Here is a 26529-nt window from a genome sequence, read left to right as displayed (position 1 = left end):
TTGTCTCCTGAAGTCCTTATATGAGTGAAGTCATATGATTTTTGTCTTTCTTTGACTGACTAATTTCATTTAGCATAATACCATCCAGTTCCATCCATGTATTGCAAATGGCAAGATTTCATTCTTTTTGATTGCCGAGTAATACTCCATTGTTTATGTATACCACATCTTCTTTATCCATTCATCCATCGATGGACATTTGGGCTCTTTCCATACTTTGGCTATTGTTGATAGTGCTGCTATAAACATTGGGGTGCATGTGCCCCTTCGAAACAGCACACCTGTATCCCTTGGATAAATACCTAGTAGTGCAATTGCTGGGTCATAGGGTAGTTCTATTTTTAGTTTTTTGAGGAACCTCCATACTGTTTTCCAGAGTGGCGGCACCAGCTTGCATTCCCAACTACACTTATTTTTTTTAACCTAATGTCCCTTAGACTTTATTTAGGGTAGAATCATCAGAAGGGAGAGATTTTTAATAAAGTGTATTTCATTTCACTCTGACTCATACTTGATTTCATTTCCTTGGGGGGCTCACACGTCCAATATTGTCATGGAGGTAGAATCACAAACTTGGGCATGTTGACCATATGATGTCATACCCTCCCTGGGAATATTGAGCCAAAGAGGCCTCATGCAGCAGACGCTGCTAGAACCCTGCAAGCCCAGAATTTTCCAGGATGGAGGTGGACCACGCTGGAGACAGAGCTGTCATTGGTTGCTCTTGGGTCCTGTTCATGTCGCCCACCTCTTAGAAGCCCTGTGCATGATCAGGTACCGAGATTAGCCATCACTCCAGAGATTATTTCCTCATGCCTCTCTGAAATCATATCTTCCCTAGGCTCACACCTGGATTCTCCAATCTAATTTCCATCAGATTTTTACATTTTTCATAATATCCTATAATTGGAACCATACATTATATAACCTTTTGAAACTGGTTTCTTTCACTCAGCGTAATGCCTTTGATATTAACCCATGCTGTGCTGTAGATTAATAGTTCATTCCTTTTTATTCCTGAGTGACATTTCGTTGTATGGATATGCCACAGTTTTTTTAAAAATTTTTATTTAAAAAAATTTTTTAATGTTTATTCATATTTGAGAGACAGAGAGTGACTGGGGGAGGGGCAGAGAGAGAGAGGGAGACACAGAATCCGAAGCAGGCTCCAGGCTCTGAGCTGTCAGCACAGAGCCCGACGTGGGGCTCGAACTCACGAACTGCGAGATCATGACCTGAGCTGAAGTCAGATGCCTAACTGACTGGGCCACTCAAGCGTCCTGATATGCTCCAGTTTGTTAATCCAACAATTAGTTGTTAAACATTTGGGTTGTTTCAACTTTGCCAATTACACTATAATGCATAAATACTCCATAGATGTATTTTTTGGTGATGTAGTTTTAAAATCTTTTATGTGTAAATATTTGACGTATTCTGAAAAATGTAGATTTTACAATCATTAACTCTTCAGCTTAAATTTTTAGGTTCCAGGGGTGCCTGGGTGGCTCAGTCGGTTGAAGAGCTGACTCTTGATGTCAGCTCAGGTCATGACCTCATGGGTCGTGAGATCCAGCTCCATGTACTGTTAACATGGAGCCTGCTTGGATTCTCTCCCTCTCTCGCTCTCTCACTCTCCCTCACCCTCTCTCTGCACCTCTCCCTGCTCATGCTCTCTTTCTCTCTCTAAATAAAATAAATAAACATTTTTTCAAAATGTAGATTTCAGGGGCGCCTGGGTGGCTCAGTCGGTTAAGCATCTGACTTCAGCTCAGGTCATGATCTCACAGTTTGTGAGTTCGAGCCCCGTGTCGGGCTCTGTGCTGACAGCTCGGAGCCTGGAGCCTGCTTTGGATTCTGTGTCTCCTTCTCTCTCTGTCCCTCCCCTGATTATCCTCTGTCTGTCTCTCTCTCTCAAAAATAAATAACCATTAAAAAAAATTTTTTTTAATGTAGATTTCAGTCATTCCAGAGGTGAGAATCATTGACCAAAGTCTATCTTTCACTCACATGCTCCCTTCCTTAATAACATACGGAGAAAACTCTGTCCTGGATCTGAAATAGCTGGATTTTACTGTAGGACAGTTTACAAGCTCCTTTTACCTGTGAATATAGGTGGCAAATATTACCTTTTTAATCAAAATGAAGTCAGCAATGAACTAAAACAATTTCTTGTAAACATATTTCATAGTGATGCATCAATGCTTTATTTCCTTTCCATATTATTCAAAGCAGGAATTTAAAACATTTACAAAATTAGGGGCGCCTGGGTGGCTCAGTTGGCTGGGCATCAGACTTTGGCTCAGGTCATGATCTCATGGTCCATGGAGTCGAGCCCCGCCTTGGGCTCTGTGCTGACATCTCAGAGCCTGGAACCTGCTTCGGATTCTGTGTCTCCCTCTCTCTCTACCCCTCCCCTACTCACCCTCTGTCTCTCTCTCTCTCTGTGCCTCTCTCTCTCTCAAAAATAAATATTTAAAAAAATAAAAAAATTAACCCTGTAATGAAAAAACAACATAACACTTCCAGGTGATTATCACACAAGAGCATTGAAATCTGTTTGAGTCCCTCACTTCAGTCCTCATGAGCATATACCTACAGGTGGAATTTCTGGATCATATGGTAATCATGTGTTTAATGGTTTTTTTTTTCCCCAAGATTTTATTTTTTTAAGCAATCTCTTCACCCAACATGGGGCTTGAACTCACAACTCTGAGATCAACAGTCACAGGCTCTTCTGACTGAGCCAGCCAGGCGCCCCCATGTGTTTAACTTTTTAAGGAAAAGCATAGCAGCTGCACCATTTTGCCTTTGTTCTGGGAATACCCAAGAGTTACAACTTCTTCATATCCTCACCAATGCTTGGTATTTCTTGTTTTTGTTTGTTTGTGTTTTTTTTTGTCTCTATGTAATCATCATCCTAATGGGTGTGAAGTGGTGTACCATTGAGGTTTTGATTTTCATTTCTGTAATGATTAGTGATGTTGAATATTTTTTAATGTGTTGTTTAATGATGTTGACCATCATTTGTGTCTCTTTTTCGGAGAAATGTGTGCTCAAGTCCTACGACTCTTTTTCAATTGGGCTTGTTGTTGAATTGTAAGAGTTCTTTATGTATTCTGGCTATTAACTCTTCATCAGATACCTGATCTGCAAATATTTTCTTCCATTCTTTGGGTTGCCTTTGTACTCGTTTAATAACGTACTAGGATGCACAAAAGCTTTTACTTTTGATACAGTGTATTTTATCTGTTTGTCTTTTTCTTTTGCTGCCTGTGCTTTTGGTGTCAAATCCAAGAGACAATTGCTATGTCCAAGGTCATGTAACTTTTTCATTATGTTTCCTTGTAAGAGCTTTATTGTTTTAGCTTTTATGTTTAGGTATTTGATCCTTCTTGGATTAGTTTTTTGTGTTTAGTGTAAAGTAAGGATCCAACTTCATTCTTCTGCGTGTGGATATCAGGTTTTCCTGGCACCACTTGTTAAAAAGTCTGTCCTAGCACCCTTGTCAAAAATATTCTGACATATATACAAGGATTATTTCTGGGTTCTCTGTTTTATTCCAGTAGCATATGGCCTGTGTATTATGTATGGTCCACAACACACTGTTTTGATTACTCTAACTTTGCGGTAAGTTTTGAAATCAGAAAGTGCAAATCCTCCAACTTTGCTCTTTTTTTAGGATTGTTTTGGTTATTTGGGGACTCTTGACATTCCTTATTCGTTTTAGGATGGGTTTTTCTATTTCTGCAAATATTTATTCAATTATTTTGCTTATCTTAAAGTTTTTTTTGTTGTTGTTTGCTTGTTTTGAGTTGTAAGAGTTCTTTAGATATTTTGGACATCAGAACCTTATCAGTTATATAACTCACCAATGTTTTCTCCCAGATGGGTTGTCTTTTCACTTCCTTGATAGTATCCCTCAATGCATCTATATATATATATATTTTTTTCTTTTTGTGAGAGAGAATGCATGCACATGTGTGCATACACATGAATGGGGAAGGAACAAAGGGAGAGAGAATTGCAAACAGGCTCCACACCCAGCACGGGGCTCACTCTCATGAACCATGAGATCATGACATGAGCCGAAATCAAGAGTCAGATGCTTAACTGACTGAGCCATCCAGGCGCCCCTGCATAAATTAATTTAATTTTGGTAAAGCCCAATTTACTTTTTCCTTCTTTCTTTTGTATACCACACCTGTCACATATTCAAAAACCATGTCTCCACATATATGTGTCTAGCCTATTTTTCCTTCTAGTCTATTTTTCATTTCAGAGCCAAATCCATCAGGATTATCTTTCATTTTTAATACGTGGCTGTATATGGTCGGTCCCTCAACCTTTTTGTGTCCATCTTCTTCAGTTCCCTCACCTTAGTGACACTCTTGCTATTAAAACTGTCTGCAGTGCCTTGATGGTCAGTTGGTAAGAGTCTGACTTCGGCTCAGGTCATGATCTCACAGTGTGGGTTGGAGACCCGCGTCGGGCTCTGTGCTGACAGCTCAGAGCCTGGAGCCTGCTTCACATTCTGTGTCTCCCTCTCTCTCTGCCCCTCCCCTGCTTGCACTCTCTCTCTCTCTCTCTCTCTGAAAAATAAACATTAAAAAAAAAACCGTCCATTGATCTCTTATATTGTCATTTATATTGTCATTGTACCCAGTCACACATACATGCACACACATCCAGTATTGCATGAAACTTTATTATTATTATTATTTTTTTAAAGATTTTATTTTGGGGGATGCCTGGGTGGCTCCGTCAGTTAAGCAACTGACTCCTGATTTTGGCTCAGGTCATGATCTTTCGGTTCATGGGATCGAGCCCTGTGTTAGGCTCTGTGCAGACAGCATGGAGCCTGCTTGGGATTCTCTGTCTCACTCTCTCTCTGCCCCTCCCCCAGTTGCTCTCTATCTTGTTCTCTCTCAAAATAAATAAATAAACATTAAAAAACAGATTTTAAGTAATCTCTACGCCCAACGTGGGGCTCAAACTCACGACCCTGAGATCAAGAGTCACATGCTCTACCGACTGAGCCAGCCAGGTACCCCCCCATCCCTGTTTTTATTAAGATTCGTCTTTTGTATTTTATCATCTTATTTTATGGCTACAAATCCCAGGATATTCCTGAGTACAAGTGGTGATACTAGAGATTAATTCTTGAGATTCGTTTGTGACTTATGGGACTGCTCTAATGTCTGAGCATTGACATGAAATTTACTAGTACTTGTTGACTGGGATCATGCTGAACCTAAGAGGCTGGATACATCTGCATTATAAAATATGAACAACTGTTAACAATTATCAAGTAGTTTGCTGAGACTATTCAAACATCTATTTGTAATATGGTGCATCAGTCACAAATGCTCTGCAAAATGTATAGTCACAAGTCCTCTATTCTTCAAAAAAATCCATCCATTTTAAACACAAATTCATCAGTTGTTGGTTCTTTTAAAAGTTTTAATATCAAAAGAAAAAAAAGAAAAACTCACAAAAACCAAAAAATGATCCAAACAAAACAAAAAAAACCCAAAAAACAAAAAAAAACCCCAAAAACTTTAATATCAAGGTATATTAATTAAATAAGATATATCCAGTGCCTCTTTTCCTCTGTTTTGAAAAATAGTGTTTAGTGAAGGAAACTGAACTATCCCTTGAAAATATAGAAAACACTAATATGAAAACATAGAAAACATGGGAGCACCTGCCTGGCTCAGTTGGTTGAGCGTGTGACTCTTGATTTCAGGTTGTGAGTTCAAGCCCCATGTTGGTTGTAGAGATTACTTAAAAAATGAATTAAAATCAGAGTATCTGGGTGGCTTAGTCAGTTAAGCGTCCAACTTCGGCTCAGGTCTCGTGTCGTGATCTCACGGATCGTGAGTTTGAGTCCCATATTGGGCTGTTTGAGTCCCTGCATTGGGCTCTCTGTTATCATCTTAGAGCCTGTTTTGGATCCTCTGTCCCCCTGTCTCTCTGCCCCTCCCGTGCTTGTGCGTGTGTGCACATACTCTCTCAAAAATAAATGAACTTTGGGGGCGCCTGGGTGGCGCAGTCGGTTAAGCGTCCGACTTCAGCCAGATTACGATCTCACGGTCTGTGAGTTCGAGCCCCGCGTCAGGCTCTGGGCTGATGGCTCAGAGCCTGGAGCCTGTTTCCGATTCTGTGTCTCCCTCTCTCTCTGCCCGTCTCCCGTTCATGCTCTGTCTCTCTCTGTCCCAAAAATAAATAAACGTTGAAAAAAAAATTAAAAAAAAAATAAATGAACTTTGAAAAAAAGTCTAAAAAAGTAAAAATCTTTTAAAAATTTTATATTATTTTTAAAAACATTTTTTTAATGTTTATTTATTTTTGAGAGAGAGAGACATAGTGTGAGTGGGGGAGGGGCAGAGAGAGGGAGGAAGACACAGAATCCAAAGCAGTTTCCAGTCTTTGAACTGTCAGCACAGAACCTGACACGGGGCTCAAACTCACAAATGTGTGATCATGACCTGAGTCGAAGTCAGATGCTCAACTAACTGAGCCACCTAGGTGCCCCTAAAATAATCTTTAAAAAAAATAAGGGTACCTGGCTGGCTCAGTTGGAAGAGTGTGCAACTCTTAATCTCATGGTCGTGAGTTTAAGCCCCATGTTGGGTGTGGAGATTACTTAAAAATTTAAAATATCTGTTTTTTTTTTAATTATTCTAGTGACAGTGAGAGTGTGCAAGTCAGGGAGAGGGGCAGAGGGAGAGAGAGAGAGAGAGAGAGAGAATCCCAAGCAGGTTCCATGCTCAGCACAGAGCCTGAGGTGGGGCCCCATTCCACAATCATGAGACCATGATGTGAGTCAAAATCAACAGTCACACTGAGCCATGCAGATGCCCCCCACCAAAATCTTAAGAAAAAAGGAAACATTCTGAATATATCAAAATTCAGTCCATTTTTTTCCAAGTTGTATTTCCCAGGTCTCCTCTAAATTCCCTGAAAAGTTCCTTAACATAGACCCAGAACTTCCCCATTGGAATAAAGAGAAAGGAACCACGCATGCGTATTTTATAATGGTCTGTTGGGTGCCTGACATGCCTATTGAATTCTGAGCTCTGTAAATGCAGACTCAGTCTCAAAACCGTCCTGTGGCCGCGCAAGGCTGTGCTTGAACCGCTCCAGGATCCAGCGAAGAGATATGGACGGGAGCTGCAGGGAGAGACCACACATAATCAACTCTCCCTCCAAAATGATAAAAACACTAGCAAACATTTCAGCAGATTTGGCAGTTTTCTGAAACTCCATTCTCCGCATGAGCGGAGAATCTTCTGGCCAAGAGAGACCACAGGAGTTCAGCAGGACAGTGATATCTGCAGTGTCATGACGTGGAGGGATGTCCATCACACTTCCACCCCCAGGTCAGTGATGCCACCGCCATGAACACCCATTAGCCTCACAGCCAGAGGGTAGCTCTGGCTCCTCCATAACCCTGCAGAAACCCCCATCAGCACGGCAGAGTCAATATTTTACCCAAACTAGCATTCCCATGGTATGCACACATTTGATATGATCCAAAGCTCGGATGAATGAATCGACATAGGTGCACACAAAAAAATTTGTGCAACAAGTTCATGACATCATTCCTAACTGTTGAAAAGTAGAAACAACCCAGTATCTGTGAACAGATTCGTGGGGAAATAAAATGTAGTGTATTCATAGACTCATCGTCAGAAATTTAAAAAGAATGAGGCACCATTACATGCTACAACATAGACGAATCTTTTAGACATAATGCTAAGTAAACAAGCCAGTTCTCAAGGAGCACAGATTGTATACTATCATGTATATGGAATGTCAAATATAGAAGCAGAGAATGTACTAGTATTTGGGTTAGGGAGATGTAGCAGGGAGCAAAGGTTGTAGGGAAGATTCCCTTGTAGGGAAGATTGTGGGGGCACCTGGGTGGCTCAGTCAGGTGAGCGCCCGACTTCAACTCAGGTCACGATCTCACAGTTTGTGGGTTCAAGCCTTGTGATGGTCTTTGCACGGACAGCATGGATGGAGTCTGCTTTGGATCCTGTGTCCCTCTCTCTCTGCCCCTCCCCTGCTCATGCTCTGTCTCAAAAATAAATAAACATAAAATAAAAAATCTAGATTGTGATGATTGCACTCTTTTGTCACACACACACATATCAATGGAATTGCACACTTCCCAAAGGAAGATTTTACACATGAATTATATCTCGTCGAAACCATTATAAAAAGAATCAAATGAATAAGTGACTGGACTTTGCATTTGCAAAGACAAATCTAACATTTAGAGCTGGATCACCAGATTGGGGCACTGGCTCTTCTGTGTGCAGCAGGCAGAGCAGAGCCTGGATAGCCGATTGTCCTTGTTCATGAGAACAAAGGTGCTAACTGTCGGGAAGCAGAGTTCAATGAGGGCAGTGCCATTTCATCAGCCACCAGTAAGAATGGACTAAAGGCATCACATAAACTGAAAAGAGAAAAGAGAGGATGAAAACAGACACGAGGAGTCTACAGATGGCTCTGGCCTCGGCAGAGGATCTGGGAAAGACGCTGGTTCTGTGAACGTGGTGGACTGGCTGCTCGTGTCTGTACAAGATGAGAACCACGGATCCACGAGCCGTGAGATCACGACCTGAGCCGAAGTCAGACGCTTAACCACCTGAGCCACCCAGGCGCCCCTCCATGTCACTTTAATAACGTGCTCCAGGTGATTCTAAGGTGAGGCTGGGATTGATCACGAGGGCTCCCAGGTGCACTTATGAGAGTTGAGTGCGGGCTTTGGTTTACGGGGAGGTAACAAGGGTCTGCTCTAGGTGAATTTGGAAGGAGCAGGTTGGAGCAGCTACCATCCCCATGCTGTTGCCAGAGTTGTGGGAGGGGAGGTCATGTGAACACAGGAAAGGAGAGAGTCATGTGCTGATCTCCATGTGGGAGCTTATTAACCCTGGTTCTTACCTGCAACAAAGGTCGGGAGAAGGTCACCTTTTGTTTTTTGTCGTTGTTGTTGCTGTTGTTTACATAAATTTCACCTCCAACATGAGCTCGAACTCATGACCCCTGAGATGCAGACTCGTATGCCCCACCGACTGAGCCAGCCAGACACTTTTTTGCAGTTCATGGTCCCTCTGCCTGCGATGTAGTGGCAGCAGGTGAAGGGGCTGGGCTGGCACATTTAAGGCATAGTCTCAAGATGCACACATCGCTCCTTCATATAATCTCACTTAAAGAAGAAACCCAGAGAAGGAAGAGAAGGCAACAGGCAAGTTCTCAGGTAAATGTTGAGTCCTGGGTCAGGTGGTGTCCTTGTCTTCTTCTGAAATACCATGGATTTTTTTTTTTTTACATTTATTTTTGAGAGAGAGAGAGAAAGAGAATGGGGGAGGGGCAGAGAGAGAGAGAGAGAGAGAGAGAGAGAGAGAGAAAGAATCCCAAGCAGGATCTGAACCCTTAACACAGCCCGATGCAGGACTCAATCTCATGAACCATGAGATCATGACGTGAGCTGAAATCAAGAGTTAGCCGCTTAACCGACTGAACCGCCCAGGTGCCCCTGAAGTATTGTGGCTTTAGAACATGGAAATGTTTATTTCTCTGCCTCTGATGGTCCTGTCTGACAGGCTTATTTTCAGCTTCTATTTTTCCTGTTTTTCTCATGAGGGTCAGGGTTTGGTCTTTAGACCCTTCTCCCTGTGTCCCAGAGCTTTCTCTCAACCCTCTGCAGCCTGGCTGCTTTTATGCCTTGAGCAATTCCCACCGTGAAGTAATGGCCTTGAGCTGTTGGAAATGTTCCCTTGGTGACAGAGTGACCTGTTGATACCCAGGATTAGGGATGAGCTTGGGTCCTGGGATATCCATGTGGAAGAACATTTAATGTATAGGTTTCATCCAGAGGTTCCATCGGCTGGCTCTGTATGGACCAGGATGAGGAAATGCACAAATAAATAGGATGGCATTCGTGGTCTAAAGTCATTCAGGATTTTCTGAAAAAGAGAACCTTGTTGTCTAGATTGCTAAGGAAACAGTTTAAATACACTGGAGATTATGGGACTTGGAAGCTATAGATGGCTCGAAATTTGCATAAAACTGATGCTTTCTCCTGATTAGATTCTGATGATAATTTGGTTTTTTAAATTTATATTTTAAGTTTTTTTTTTTTATTTATTTTTGAGAGAGAGAAAGAGTGTGAGCGGGGGAAGGGCAGAGAGAGAATCCCAAGCAGGCTCCATGGTTAGCATGTAAGCCGACATGGGGCTCCATCCCGAGATCCTGGGATCACGATGTCAGATTTTCAACCGACTGAGCCACCCAAGCGCCCCTAAACGTTGTTGATTAAAAACAGTAAGTGTTTTTAAAACGGTTTTAAAAACGGTTAAGTGTCCGACTTTAGCTCAGGTCACGATCTTGCGGTCCGTGAGTTCGAGCCCCGCGTTGGGCTCTGGGCTGATGGCTCAGAGCCTGGAGCCTGCTTCCGATTCTGTGTCTCCCTCTCTCTCTGCCCCTCCCCTGTTCATGCTCTGTCTCTCTCTGTCTCAAAAATAAAAATAAACGTTAAAAAAATTAAAAAAAAAAACCCAGTAAATTATAGGGGCACCTGGGTGGCTCAGTCGGTTGAGCCTCTTGACTTTGGGTCAGGTCATGATCTCTTGGCTCGTGGGCTCAAGCTCTGCATCGGGCTCTGTGCTGACAGTTCAGAGCCTGGAGCCTGCTTGGGATTCTGTGTCTCCCTTTCTCTGCCCTCCCCCACTCACACTCTGCCTGTCTCACTCTCTCTCAAAAATAAAATAAGCATTAAAAATTTTTTTTAAAAGTCAACAACTTTTAGTATAATTCACATATTTCATAGAAACAAGAATGTAGCAAACAGCTCAGAGTAATATGCAAAAAGTGTTTTAAAGCTCCTGCTTTGCACACGTTACTCTACATCCGGAACAGGCTCTCTCCTCCGCATCAGGTTCGCTTGTCAGATGCCTCCTCGCACACCTGGCTCTTCCTGCAGGGGGCGCATTCATACCTTGCATTCGCAGGGGCTGGGGCAGGAGCCACCGGTGGAGCATGAGAACTTGGGGTCCGTTTGGAACCAAGGTGACGATAGAGGTCCAAAGCCGGCGACAAAGGCAGACGCTGATACGGGCTGGAGGCATGGTGTATAATTGACTGTTTTTTTTCCCCCTCCAACAATACCACAGCAGTGACATGACCAGGGTGCGTCAGGGACCTGACATCAGCTTGTTCATTACAACCAACTTTACCTTCTTGGTTCAGTTCTCTGGCAGAGCCCTCCACTCTGAAGCCAATACAGTTTTAAGGTTAGTAAAGTTTTTTCTTTGTCGTTAATATGGATCTGGAGTGACTTACTGAGAGTTCTGCATAAAACGTCATATTTCATCTGCAAAGACCCCTCTCTTCTTTGTCTTTGCTTACAGTTTGCTTTGGGAAATGAAGGCTCTCGCCTTTATTTACTTGGAGATACTCATTTTTCGCGGGTGAAGGTTCTAAATTGTTCAGGCATCGGTCCTGCAAATTTCCATTCATTCCACAATCATGTCACAGACATACTCTTATTGCTTTGTAACACTCATATCAATATATGTTCAAGTGTCTCAAAATTCTAAAATACAACTCCTAAATGATCAACAAAACAAATTTTGTTTCTTTTTAAAAGAATTTTTTTTGACATTTATTCATTTTTGAGAGAGAGAGCGAGAGAAACGGAGTGAGAGCTGAGGAGGGACAGGGAGGGAAGGTGACACCGAATCTGAAAACAGGCTCGAGGCTCTGAACTGCCAGCACAGAGCCCGATGCAGGGCTTGAACTCACGAGCCGTGAGCTTATGACCTGAGCTGAAGTTGGACACTTAACCAACTTAGCCACCCAGGTGCCCCAACAGAACAAATTTTCAGTTTAACACACAACTCATAAACAATAGCTTTTATTTTAGTCTGTGTGCATGTCTCTGTGGTGTGTTCAAAAGACACAAAAAGCATCATCCACAAATAGATGTATACTTTTATACCAGTGAAAATATATTTATTTTTCATTTAAAAAATGTTTTATTTTTTTTAAGTTTATTTTTGAGAGAGAGATAGATCAAGCAGGTGAGGGGCAGAGAGAGAGAGAGAGAAAAACAGAGTACGAAGCAGGCTTCAGGCTCCGAGCTGTCAGCACAGAGCCTGACGCGGGGCTCGAACTCATGAATTGTGAGATCATGACCTGAGCTGAAGTCGAATGTTCAACTGACTGAGCCACCCAGGCGCCCCAAAAATTTTTATTTTTGAGAGAGAAAGAGCGTGTGCATGCACACAAGTGGGGGAGTAGCAGAGAGAGAGAGACAGAGAGAGAGAGGGAGGGAGGGAGACACAGAATCTGAAGCAGACTCCGGGCTCTGAGCTGTCAGTGCAGAGCCCAACACAAGGCTCAAACCCACAAACCATGAGATCATGATATGAGCCAAAGCTGGACACTTAACTGACTGAGCCACCCAAGTGCCCCCTGAAAAAAATATATATTTTTATATTTTTAAAATGTTTATTCATTTAAAAAAATTTTTTTTAACGTTTATTTATTTTTGAGACAGAGAGAGACAGAGCTTGAACAAGGGAGGGTCAGAGAGAGAGGGAGACACAGAGTCTGAAACAGGCTCCAGGCTCTGAGCGGTCAGCACAGAGCCCAACGCGGGGCTCAAACTCACAGACCGTGAGATCATGACCTGAGCCGAAGTCAGACACTTAACCGACGAAGCCACCCAGACGCCCCTCATTTTATTTTATTTTTTAACATTTATTCATTTTTGAGGGACAGAGAGAGACAGAGTGTGAGTGGGGGAGGGGCAGAAAGAGAGGGAGTCAGAGAATCCAAAGCAGGCTCCAGGCTCTGAGCGGTCAGCACAGAGCCCGACGTGGGGCTCAAACTCACGGACCAGGATATCATGACCTGAGCCGAAGTTGGACGCTTAACCGACTGAGCCACCCAGGCGCCTCATGTGCTGACGATTTTAGATGTGTCCTTCTCTTCTATGTTCAGAGAGTGGCCAGGGGTGTGTCCATTGAGATCACCTGCCTGTTGAGTGTCTTCCAGGCTATCACCATCAGTCCCCAGAACTCCAAGTGGGCAGCGCTTAAAGGGAAAGTTGCAAAGTACATCGGCCCCTCCACCGCCCTCTGCTGGATGCCGGATGTGCTGATAAACACCATTTTCCCGCTTTATGAGACTGGCCAGTGGACAGCACAAACATCACGTGGAAAAGGAGTTATGGATACTGTTGTGGGGTCTTTCACAATAATATCAGAGTCCCTCTGTTTGTGGTGTGGCTATCGCTCACTGATGTTTTCTCTCTGGGGCTCATGCTCTGGGCCAGGGGCTACATGGTCTCCATCCTGCACAGGCACAAGCAGAGTCTGATCCATTCATGCAACCAGTGTCTCTCCCAGATTCTCTGCTGGTTCCAGAGCCACCCAGAGCATCCTCGTTCTGGTGAACACCTTTGTGTTTTGTCATAGACTCTCCTCCATTTGTCAAGTTTGTGTGGCTTGTTTAAATAACCCAGCCAGGGGTGCCTGGGTGGCTCAGTTGGTTAAGCGTCCGACTTCAGCTCAGGTCATGATGTCGCGGTCCGTGGGTCCAAGCACCGCATCGGGCTCTGTGCTGACAGCTCAGAACCTGGAGCCCGTTTCAGATTCTGTGTCTCCCTCTCTCTGACCCTTCCCCGTTCACGCTCTGTCTCTCTCTGTCTCAAAAATAAATAAATGTTAAAAAAAATTTTTTTAAATAAATAGCCCAGCCAGTTGCTGGTGGCCATGTCAGCTCTCTTTGCTGTATGTTTTCCTACTCTCAGCCCCTTTATGCCGATGAACTGTGACCCCAGTGTGTCCAGGCCCAGCTTTGCCTGGATAAGAATAAAAAAATTCCCTCATCTTATCGGAAACATGTATTTTTCTTGTTGTTATTGTTTTTCCCTCTGCCTTTGTGCCATCAGTGCAGAGCCAGATGGGGCTCAGTCCCACAAACTGTGCGATCATGACCTGAGCTGATATCAAGAGTCAGCTGCCTAGAGGTGCCTGGGCAGCTCAGTTGGTTAAGCTTCCAACTTCAGCTCAGGTCATGATCTCATGGTTCATGGGTTTGAGCCCCGGGTCGGGCTCTGTGCTGACAGCTCAGAACTTGGAGCCTGGAGCCTGCTTCAGATTCTGTGTCTCTCTCTCAAAAATAAATAAACATTAAAAAAAAAAAAGTCACATGCCTAACCAATGGAGTCATCCAGGCATCCCTACTTTATTTATTCATTCATTCATTCATTCATTCATTTTAGCTTTATTTATTTATTTTTAGTAATCTCTGCCCCCAACATGGGGCTCGAACTCACTGAGCCAGCCAGGTGCCCCAACATTTTACCTTAGATTGGTAGTATTTCATAAAAAAAATTCTTTTTAATGTGTGTTTATTTTTTTTCCAATATATGAAATTTATTGTCAAATTGGTTTCCATACAACACCCAGTGCTCATCCCAAAAGGTGCCCTCCTCAATACCCATCACCCACCCTCCCCTCCCTCCCACCCCCCATCAACCCTCAGTTTGTTCTTAGTTTTTAAGAGTCTCTTATGCTTTGGCTCTCTCCCACTCTAACCTCTTTTTTTTCCTTCCCCTCCCCCATGGGTTTCTGTTAAGTTTCTCAGGACCCACATAAGAGTGAAAACATATGGTATCTGTCTTTCTCTGTATGGCTTATTTCACTTAGCATCACACTCTCCAGTTCCATCCACGTTGCTACAAAGGGCCATATTTCATTCTTTCTCATTGCCACGTAGTACTCCATTGTGTATATAAACCACAATTTCTTTATCCATTCATCAGTTGATGGACATAATGTGTGTTTATTTTTGAGAGAGGGAGACAGACCGTGAGTGGGGGAGGGGGAGAGAGAGAGGGAGACACAGAATCCGAAGCAGGCTCCAGGCTCTGAGCTGTCAGCACAGAGCCAGATGTGGGGCTTGAACTCCCAAACCGTGAGATCATGACCTGAGCCGAAGTCAGATGCTTAACCGACTCAGCCACCCAGGCACCCCTAAAACCTTTTCTTTTTTTTTTTTTTAAAGTCATTTTTTTTTTAATTTTTTAACGTTTATTTATTTTTGAGACAGAGAGAGACAGAGCATGAACGGGGGAGGGGCAGAGAGAGAGGGAGACACAGAATCCGAAGCAGGCTCCAGGCTCTGGGCCATCATCAGCCCAGAGCCCGACGTGGCGCTCGAACTCACGGACCGCGAGATCGTGACCTGAGCCGAAGTCAGACGCTTAACCGACTGAGCCACCCAGGCACCCCTAAAACCTTTTCTTTATGTATAAAGATTCATTCTATAAGTCAACACCAGTTAAGAATGAAACTTTAGAGGGGTGTCTGGTTGGCTCAGCGTCTGTGACGCTTAATCTTGGGGTTATGAATTGGGGGTAGAGATTTCTTAAAAAAATAAAATCTTAAAGAATAAGGCTTTAGAGATTCTAATAAAATTTATATGCAGTACAGATAGCAATATCATACGAAAGGAATCTGCCCCATTACCAAGTTTGGGTTTAATGAATGCAAAATTGGCTCAATGTTAGGATGTTTGCAGAAAGACTCATTTGCTTTTACACCAGGATGAGAGTGCTGTGTCTATATTATAGTAATTGAACACTAATATCACCGAATTAAACAATTTATGCCATGCCATCAACTATGGGTCACGAAAGCTTAATAAATAATAAAATGTATAGAAATAAAATCGTACCTATTTTCTGATCACATACTTTTCAAACCTCAGTTAAGTGAAAATATTAGAAATGAGATTTGTGAAACTTGTGCATGGTATTAAAGTCAAAGAGGAATGTGCATTGAGTTTGGGATATCACAATATTTTTCCACCAGAGAAAATATCACAGGACACATTTGAGCCTAACCACCACTGTCTGAAACACAAATCCTAAATTACCTTTCTTTAAATGCTGTTTTCCAGGGCGCCTGGGTGGCTCAGTCGGTTAAGCGTACGACTTCGGTTCAGGGCATGATCTCGCGGTCCATGAGTTCGAGCCTTGCGTCAGGCTCTGTGCTGACAGCTCAGAGCCTGGAGCCTGTTTCAGATTCTGTGTCTCCCTCTCTCTGACCCTCCCCTGTTCATGCTCTGTCTCTCCCTGTCTCAAAAATAAATAAAAACGAAAAAAGTATATATTAAAAAAAATTAAAAAAAATAAATGCTGTTTTCCTAACCTCAAGAGGGAAAACTGTCCTCACCATTATCATCGGAAATGGATGTTTTCAGTGGGGCAGGATTAATTCCCTTGAGTTGTGTCATAACCCAAGTTAGAGAAATATATTTCTGTTCCAGCAACGGCTGTTCAGACATACTTTTTCTGCCAGGGATTGGGTGATTCCTATGGACCCGTCTGACTTTTTGTTACAAGCATGGCACCTTGTGCATTATAGATGCACCTCTAATAAACCTAAAATTTTAGTCTTGGGTTTCTATAAGGTATATGGAACAGAAGATGGTTTAAGAACTATAATACTTAAAAACCTTAAAAATCAAATTCCAGGGGCGCCTGGGTGGCTCAGTCGGTTGAGCGACCGACTTCGGCTCAGGTCATGATCTCGCGGTCTGTGGGTTCGAGCCCCGCGTCGGGCTCTGTGCTGACAGCTCAGAGCCTGGAGCCTGTTTCAGATTCTGTGTCTCCCTCTTGCTCTGACCCTCCCCTGTTCATGCTCTCTCTCTGTCTCAAAAATAAATAAACGTTAAAAAAAATTTAAAAAAAAATCAAATTCCATAATCACTTGGCTTAAACACGAGCAAACACCGTGAGTAAGGATTGTATTAGGTTATGTTAAGAATCATCAAGGATTGGGGCACCTGGCTGGCTCAGTCAGTAAAACATGTGACTCTTGATCTCAGGGTTATGAGTTCAAGCCCCACATTGGGTGCAGAACCTACTTAAAAAAAAGAAAAGAAAAAGAATCATCAGGGATTGGTGTAAGTCTAGTACTCCCAGTTTTCTTTACCGGCTCAGCCCATGCCTTAGGAATTTCCCTCATCCTCATATAGCTTTGGTACTGGAGCAGGCTCCACCCCAGAAGTATTCCTTTTCTGATATGGTCACTTACACAGGCTCCTGAAACACCTCCTTTCGTTAGGGACTCTGCTCTTCAGCCTGAAAGAGAAAACCCTTACTTGAATACTTTCTGCTGCCAGGCTGGTGGACTGAGTGTGAAGGTTGCAACAGCCTTTGCTTGTGTGTTTGTGTGGAGGGGGGCAGGGGGTTAGGGGGGCAGCCATACTGTAAGCTATGGGTTTGTGGTCCTGTGTCCTCACCTCCCCTTAGACCCACAGTTACCATTTCACATGTACTGGCAGTGACAGTGCAGACTTGGAGACCTAGGAACGTTTCTGAAAAAAAGTTTTTCCTAGTTGCCAATTACCAAAAACAATTACAACCTTCTGGTTCATATCTCTGAAGAGTCCTTTGGAGCGTGTGTGAACAGTACTTTCTTTTTAATTTAGTTTAATTTAATTTAATTTAATTTTTTATTGTTTTAATTTACATCCAAGTTAGTTAGCATATTGTGCAACAGTGATTTCAGGAGTAGATTCCTTAATGCCCCTTACCTATTTAGCCCATCCTCCCTCCCACAACCCCTCCAGTAACCCTCTGTTTGTTCTCCATACTTAAGAGTCTCTTATGTTTTGTCTCCCTCCCTGTTTTTATATTATTTTTGCCTCCCTTCCCTTGTGTTCATCTGTTCTGCATCCTAAAGTCCTCATATGACTGAAGTCATATGATATTTGTCTTTCTCTGACTGACTAATTTTGCTTAGCATAATACTGTCTAGTTCCACCCACATAGTTGCAAATGCAAGGTTTCATTCTTTGTGATTGCTGAGTAACACTCCATTGCATATACATACCACATCTTCTTTATCCATTCATCCATCGATGGACATTTGGGCTCTTTCCATACTTTGGCTATTGTTGATTGTGCTGCTATAAACGTAGGGGTGCATGTGCCCCTTCAAAACAGTATTACTGTATCCCTTGGATAAATACCTAGTAGTGCAATTGCTGAGTCATAGGGCAGTGCTATTTTTAATTTTTTGAGGAACCTCCATACTGTTTTCCAGAGTGGCTGCACCAGCTTCCATTCCCACCAACAGTGCAAAAGAGATCTTTTTTCTTGGTATCCTTGCCAATATCTCTTGTGTGCTGAGTTGTTAACGTTAGCCATTCTGACAGGTATGAGGTGGTATCTCAATGTGGTTTTGACTTGTATTTCCCTGATGATGAGTGATGTTGAGCATTTTTTCATGTGTCGGTTGGCCATCTGGATGTCTTCTTTGGAGAAGTGTCTATTCATATCTTTTGCCCATTTCTTCACTGGATTATTTGTTTGTTGAGTTTGATAAGTTCTTTATAGATTTTGGGTACTAACCCTTTATCTGATATGTCATTTGCAAATATCCTCTCCCATTCAGTTGGTTGCCTTTGTGAACAGTACTTTCTTTTCTGGGATCCCTGGAGGCAGACAGGGAAGAAGCAGGAAATGCTGTGGTCTGACAGATGAGGAATTGGAGGTGAAGCACCTGTGTCTTACTGGATCTTCCGCTTCCCGGAGAAGATTTTCTGCCTAAAAACAGGTTTCTTATTAATTTTCAGACCACTGGGGTGCACCACCTTCAAGTTATGAGCAGAAATATGGAACCTTAGGGGCACCCGGGTGGCTCAGTCGGTTAACCATCTGACTTTGGCTCAGGTCATGATTTCACCTTTCATGAGTTTGAGCCCTGAGTCAGGCTCTGTGCTGACAGTGTGGAGCCTATAGCCTGCTTTGGATTCTGTGTCTCCTTCTGTCTCAGCCCCTCCCCCGCTCACGATATGTCTCTCTCTCTCTCTCTCTCTCTCTCTCTCAAAAATAAATAAACATAAAAAAAAAGAAATGTGGAATCCGACAAAATACCCGATAAGGATATTCAGTGGAATACAAGTAAAAGAAAGAACATGAAGCCGCTAATGTGCATTAGGAATTATTGGACATGTTTGACCTACTCAATGCCGATTAAGTTGAAAGTTAGATGACATGGAATTTTGTAGTAAAGAGTAATTGAGGAATATTGACTCCAGTAATGATAGGAAGCCTAAGTAGAAGATGTATACACAGAAGAAAGAGATATCTTTGTAAATAAACAGATAAAAGCAACTTCATCGCATGGTTTGATGGGTGGATTCTACCATTTTTAAAAGAAGAGATAATTAAATTATCCTTTTTTAGTTCAAGAGCTTTGAAGAATTGCCAGAGTCTTCTACACTTATGTTTGCTCATTTTCTGTAACAAGTATTCATTACTTTAGTGATTAGTGAAGAAGTATAAAATATGCATATCAACCAATCATTGGTGTTTCCAACTAACCATTCTAAAGATATATATCTAAAGTCTTGGAATGTATCCCCTGTGGAATGGGGGGGGGGGGGGGGACTGCTGTGTTCCCAAGCCCTGGAATGTACCACAGTGAGAAGGCAGCACAGACCTTAGTGTGAAAAGGGAAACGAGAATAGTACCTGGATGTTACTTAAGCTTATTGAGGTAGTCATTTACCTATGCACATAGAAATCATTACATTGTACACCTTAAGCTTATACAATATCATAGGCCAATTATGTCTCAATAAAACTGGGGAAAAACTAAAAATATAAATACAACCTCCTCCTTTTCCCTGTCTCCTCCCATATTAGCTTCTCCTGACCTGTTGCATTCACATGCCCAGGGGATAGCATAACCTTGCTTGGCCCCTGACTCAAGTAAGTGTTAAACTCATTAGCCTCTATTTACATAGAAAAAATAATTATAAAGCACCTAAACTCAAACTCAGCTGATAGGGTTTGGACAGGGTCCACGGTGAGGGAAGGAAGAGAACTGAACAAATGGAAGTTTGTGAGTTGTGGCTAATTCAGCATCCTGCTGTTTCTCCATCAGTCAGTAGCTGGAATCCACCTGTTGTATGTTTGGGCTTCCGGGTCCCATTAGTGTCAGAGTGAATCATGCCAATCTGGATGAAGTGCAGGTAGAAAAGTATTAGGGAGGCACGATAGGTCTTATCATGAGTGTCTCTACCCTTCTATGTCCAAACTTTCCACTGTGTGCATAGTACTGTGTTTGTTCGTCGACAAGTCAGAAGGGTGGTCTCCATAGCCCTGCCTGGGTTGTTACCACCTCTCCATCAGTAAGGGTGGTTGAAATTCATAGTCCTTTCTCCAGTTGAGGTTTCCTGGAAATGTGTGGTTATCGTTACAATGCTCAGTTCTTCCACTGGTGAAGAGAATTTGGTGATTTTGTCGTCTGGGGCCAGTTGGCGAAGGTGCCACCTGGAAGTGCCTTGGGGTTTTAGATTCATAGCTACTTGGACATAATTACTGGTTGTACTGATCCTGAAGGTCAGTTCTTTTCTTCCTATGGGGCTCTTGTCAGACTGAATCCTTTCCCATCCAGGGCTTGAGACCCCCAGACCCCTCCAGCTTTGAGTTGGGTCAATGCAAGCTCTTTGAAAGGCCCCAGAAGCCTTGCTTGTCATGTAGAAATTGTATATACAAGAGGGAAAATGCACTGGTGCATGCACATCTCAGGTCTAAAGGAAAAATTGGGAGCTATCTTTGGTGGAAATTTTATGCCTTCTTGTGAGGAAATAGTTTCTACTTACATAAATGGGTTAGAGAAAAGCTTACAGTGGAAGCCACCACCATGGGGCAAAAATGCCTGAGGTTAGCTAGTGAGATAGTGTAATGGGATCATGAGTAACTTGTATCACCTGCAGGAAATTACTGTCCATCTGGTGCCAATATACTAATGTACCTTGATTGCAAACTCCACTTGCCTTGCTTCTTACACACACAAGTTAAAGATTACTTTCTGATTGTTTTCTCCACCTTCATGTGTGTAGGATCTTGTTTTCTTCACGTTCATCATGTGGGTAATATCTTGTGAGCTCAATAAATATGGAGACAAAACCACTATTCCTGGCTCTTGTCTCTTCCTGGACACTAGCCTCTCTCATATATAATCCTGCATCCTCTGCCTTGCTGGACAAGAGAGAACTCCAGACTCCCTGTCTGCAATACCTTCTCAAGTGTCTGAAGCAAATTTCCTTCTTCTGTGAGGCCTTTGGTTCACCGAGCATTCCTGACTGCATGGCCAAGGGTTTAGTGTCAGCTTGGGAAAAGTGACACCTAATGGTGTTCCCTAGGGTGCTGTGGCTGCCCAGCCTCAGTGCCAGCCACGCAGAACCCAAAGAGGGCATGGTGGCTCCACCCAAAGATCGGTCGTCAGAATTCAGGGTTTGGGGTTGTTGCCTATGTTCTAGCTTTTGACCTTCCATGTTGAAAACTGTAGATCTTCTGATTACGGTGGTGGGGCTGGGACCTGGGAACACATCTCAGCTGCTGCTCCCTTGGAAACCCATGTTAAGGGCTTGTTGTCATAAGGGACTGATCACTGAGCACTGATTTATCATGCGATCGATGATGGAGCTCAGCTCTGTGCTGATGCAGAGGCCATCACTGCGTGCCAGACCTGTGGTTCTGGGAGAAAGCTGACCTGTTTGTCTCACGGCTGGGGAGGCTCCCAACCCTTCCAGGCAGAATGACTCCAGGCCATCATGCCTCACGCTCCTGATGCCTCCAGCATGTCAGTTAGCCGACTCCAGCCACATCATTGTGACCCTGCAAGCCGTGTCACTGTTTACCCTTTCTGGATCATTTGCACTCCCACCATGTTATGCGTTTTATCACCAAATCTAAAAATGGGTCAACTGTCTAATTCTACCTCTATTATGTCCTCCTCCTGGCCCACACAACTTGGCTTGGCCATTTGGTGATTGAATGTAGCCGTCTTCAAGAGCAGATGTTCTCTTCTTGACTGTTTCCAGGATAGGGATGGAAGGGGTAAAAGTTACAGGACAACACAGAGTTCTAAGGTTTGCCAGCCTAGAGGGATGGCATGTTTTAGGTGCTCTCGGTCCATGTACTCTGATTGACATGGGATCCACTGGTAGGACCCAGCCTTAAAAACAACACTTGTTGGGGCGCCTGGGTGGCTCAGTTGGTTGAGCATCCGACTTCACTCAGGTCATGATCTCACAGTTCGTGAGTTCAAGCCCCATGTCAGGCTCTGTGCTGACAGCTCAGAGCCTGGAGCCTGCTTTGGGTTCTGTTTCTCTCTCTCTCTCTCTCTCTCTCTCTCTCTCTCTCTGCCCCTCACCTGCTTGCTCTCTCTCTCTCAAAAATAAACAAACATTAAAAAAAGTAAAAAAAAACCAAAACACTTGTTAAGTACATATGCTGTGTACATCCGTGGGATTCTTCTTCTTATGTGGAAACCATTCATTGACATCCCTCACCCCTGAGCATAGGCTGACATGAACCTTAGGGGTGGTCATAAGAGACTTTGACAGTATTTAAGGAAACAACATACTGGCCCTGGAAGGTATTCAAATCAGCCTCAACTCACCGATCATGGTTATTATGAGTGAAGAAACAGTTCTAGACTTCTTCCTTGCAGGCCAGAGTAGTGTGTACTTGGATTAATAACCCTGGCGAAGTGAAATGTATTAATCAAGGTTTAAAAAATTATTATTATTTTCTGTGCTTTATGATGCTTTGGCATCTTGGAGGCTTTCCTAATTCTAGAGACTGTCCCGCTCTGTGCTAGTTAACGCCTAGAGATAGCTAACCACTGCCTCACATTGTGACAATCGTCTGTGTAAACCCACCGGCCATTCCAGAGCCCATAGCCCTAACCAACTCTCACATACCAAACCAATATTTACCCTTGCCCTAAATCACCCCTGGGCCGGGTACTGAATGACTGGGGACCACACCTACTGTCCAGAGTCCACTGAAATTATTCAAACTAGCCAATCTTAAGTGGTTTGATTTCCCTCTCTTCTTTCTTCCCACAGAAAGCGCACTAAATGCTCTGAGTGGTGCTTTCCCTTTGCTCCTTCAGACTCCTACTGACCCTGCCTGGTACTTCCCTGTGGGTCTTCTGTGGTGTGAAATGTTCCTTTTCCCCAGGAGCTGTAAGTAGTAAACTCTTTTTTTCAAAGGCATTCATTTCCATTTCTGTCACCTTACCATACTTGATTAGAACAAATCCCTGATACAGCTTCAATATAAAGGTCAATGCAAACACTTAAGGAGAAAACCACCTGGCTCCCCAAAGCATGTCCTGATGGCTTATGAAATTTTTCAGGTGGTTGAATCTGGGACTTTGAGTGTATTGCTGAGGTCAGGCTTCCCTGATCTGACTGCATGGGGCCCTGATGATAGTAACTTTAATCAAATGATTAATGAATTTGGTATCAGCCTATTCTCTGTGATTTGCCACTGTCCAATGGCGGGGTATACTCATGGGAAAATTTACCAGAAGTCAACTATACAGAAATAAGGAGCTGTGGGGTACCAGGTTGCCTCAGTTGATAGAGTATATGACTCTTGACCTTGGGGTTGTGGGTTTGAGTCCCATGTTGGGTGTAAAGATTACTTAAAAATAAAAATAAATCTTAAAAAAATAATGATACTTTGAAAGAAGGAGCTGATACTCATGGGATTTTCAAGTTTCTGTGTGTCTTGTGGGCAGAGTTGTTGATAGATTTTATTCCTATTTTCCCAAAGGTGTCTATATAGAAAACAGCCTTAGAAAATAGATGGTTTCTCTTTTTGGGTCATAGAACAGATTTATTTGTCATGCAGGAAAATGAAGGTAATGTTTCCAGGCAAAAGCTGGATCGGTTTGAAGCTTGGGGGCCAAAGGGAACCAATGCACATATCAAGCTTATGTTACCTGTGGTACTGTGAATAATAAAGCCCTTGTCTCTGATCTAGGAGTCTTGTGTCTTCTACCCACATCCATGAAACCTTTGAAGACTAACTTGTTCACCTGCCATTTGGCTAAAATTTTGGACTCTTTCTAGTTTCCGAAAGTGATCATATGGTGTTTGTATTCACACATTCCCCCCCACCCCCAACAGATTGTGTTATGCTAAGAGAAGCTTCCCTCAGTCTCCAAATCAGGATGAGTTTGGGTGTGTAGGTCGGGTATGATTTGGGAGAAGCAAACTGATCACTGTAACAATGGTAATGAATTAAAACATTGGGTCTGGGAGAGCAGAGTGGTCAGCATGGGGGGCATTGCATAGGTGGAAAGGGGAGAGCTGAGAGTTCTCATTGGCTTGGCAGTGCAGAAGCAACTTTGGAAGGAAGAAAAAATCACCGTAAGAGTGTATGAAATCATTTTCTACAGAGTATGCTGATGTTTCCCTTTGTGCCATCTTACAGTGTATAAAGTTCAAGGGCTCACTGAGGCTTTTTAAAAAAGCCTTTTATTTTTGTGAGATAATTAGAGGGGAGACTGAATTCTGTACCTGGGTTCACAGGTTTTTCAGGGAAAACTAAATGAAGGATGGTGGAGATCCTGCCAATCCATGGGAACTGGCAAAAATTCCTGGAAAAACTTCAGACTTTCATGACCTAGGATCTGGTATGGTCAGACCTGAGGTTTCTAAAGTTTGAAGGGTTATGCAGGTGATGTTTGGGTTATGTGAGGATTAACATCAGTGGAATAACTAGAAAGTTATTCCAAAGTGTAGGTAAGACATGGCAGGAGGAAGGGGATGGGACGTAGGGAGTCCTGGAGAAGGGTGGGGCAATTGTGCTGGGCCAGGATGCTGGCAGTATCTGTAAGAGTGGATCGAAGGGCAGGGGCTGTGGGATCATTTTCTCTTTTGGTCCCCTACCTCACCCATAAGAATCCTTTGGGTCTGCTCTGTTGCTCTGTGATGCAGGCATGGAATTAGATCAGCGGTGTCCAGTTGTCCAAGGCCACAGTGTGCTTCAGATGATGGAGGACTCTTTGTTTCCTTTCCAAAGAGACCTAGTACCTCATGGCTGAGTTTAAGCTGGATTCCATGCTTTCATGCATCACTGATTCCATTTTCTACTTCTTGTGTAAACTGAGCCTCCTACTGTCTTACCACCACCTAGAGAGGAAGCTATATTTATCAATATTTGGGTAAATCAGAGACCTAAGTCGGGCAAGGGAACCCCAGACCCATGACCCAGCATAAGGTGCCTCTTGCACTTTGCTCTTCCCACTTTACTAAATCAATTACATGGTCACAGAGTGTTGGGGGAGGTCATGGAAAAGATGTGACCACTGGTTGACATGAGAGCTGGCTGGCCCTCAGTGACCAGAGGCTTCTCACCCCTTCCCTTGTCCTTAGAATGTATGTTCAACCCGCTGTACTAGGAACCATTTTCAAGGATGCAGCCTTGAGGAGGCAATGTGTCGTTGAGACCATCTGGATGGTGTATGTGACTGAATCCTATTAAGGTCTCTGTCCAAGCTTGAAAGATTCTGGTGGGTAGGGGCAGAGGCCTACTCACTTTATGGTGCACAAGACAAACCTTGTATGCAAGTTCTCACTTGCTTATTATATCTGCCACCTACCAAACCGGAGTGGCCTGCCTTTCTCTTCCATCCATCCTTGCCCTCTGTGCACAGGGTCTAGTTTCAGATGCCACCCAGGAAGCTCTTGAGGTTTCAAACCAACACAAAGAGATTCCTTGAGATGAGGGCTCTTGGGAAAGATTAGAACATCATACTTTTAGATAGGATGGGTGGAAAGAGCAGGGGTCCCAGGGAGGATGAAAGCTTCTGTCCAAACCTACCAATCTATCTCCAAGAGGTAGATATCTCCAGGAAAATTCATTGTATTTGAGTGGATCTGGAGGGATTCTTAAGGGAGAACAGAATCCCTGTAGGAGATGAGTGTACCCATGACTGGTGTTCATCAGTCGCCTTCTGATGTCAGATTTTCAAGGCTCAGCCTCTGTGGTAGGGCTGGTCTGAAGAGTCATGTAGAGCCTGTGAAAACCTCTGATCACACGTGAGATAGAACCTGTGGCCTCAGGAAGAAGTGTCCTATCTCAAGAGACATTGTGCTTCCAGGAGTATGAGATTGTGTGCCTTTCCTCAGCAGAAGACCATTGACTGATCATTTGAGGATCATGTGCATATAGGTTTCTTTGAATCTATCAAAGAAGTAAGCAGGGTGCCTGGGTGGCTCAGTCAGTTGGTTGAGTGTCCGACTCTTGATTTCAGCTCAGGTCATGATCTCAGGGTTTGTGGGATCAAGCCCCGCGTCACTTGGGATTCTCTTTCTCTCCCTCTCTCTGCCCCTCCCCCTCTCAAAATAAATAAACTTAAAAAACTTAAAAAAAAAAAGAACACTTAAAAAAAAAAAGAAGGAATCAGAGAAAACATTTTTTATCCACTTCCAAAGCAAGAATCGAGGGGAATGACACAGTGACAGTACAGGAGTAGAGAGGTCTGGGGGCATGCCCACTCTCAGAAACACTAAAATCCTGGCAAAACTTGTCATAATTTACCTTATAAAAAACTTCTTTTTTCTTTTGCTGTGTTAGGTTTATCTGTCATTGGGCCTTTGTCTTGCTACAGGATGTGAA

The 26529-nt window shown here is 43.3% G+C and overlaps 1 long non-coding RNA gene and 1 pseudogene across 1 annotated transcript in view; both read left to right on the top strand.

Annotated features, from left to right (window-relative positions):
• The window catches only part of LOC128313246 (uncharacterized), a 32137-nt gene extending 28867 nt beyond the window's left edge, over nucleotides 1-3270 (top strand). The window contains exon 3 of the long non-coding RNA XR_008293683.1: nucleotides 2656-3270. This is a non-coding gene — a long non-coding RNA (uncharacterized LOC128313246). The remainder of the gene's footprint in view (nucleotides 1-2655) is intronic.
• A 6972-nt stretch (nucleotides 3271-10242) lies between these two features.
• On the top strand, nucleotides 10243-13641 carry LOC128313179 (vomeronasal type-1 receptor 4-like; annotated as a pseudogene).
• Nucleotides 13642-26529: the final 12888 nt, after the last annotated feature.

This window comes from Acinonyx jubatus, chromosome E2 (genome assembly GCF_027475565.1).
Source record: "Acinonyx jubatus isolate Ajub_Pintada_27869175 chromosome E2, VMU_Ajub_asm_v1.0, whole genome shotgun sequence".
NCBI classification, from domain to species: domain Eukaryota; kingdom Metazoa; phylum Chordata; class Mammalia; order Carnivora; family Felidae; genus Acinonyx; species Acinonyx jubatus.
Note: the sequence above shows the minus strand (reverse complement) of the source record. Positions and strands in the feature narration are given on the sequence as shown.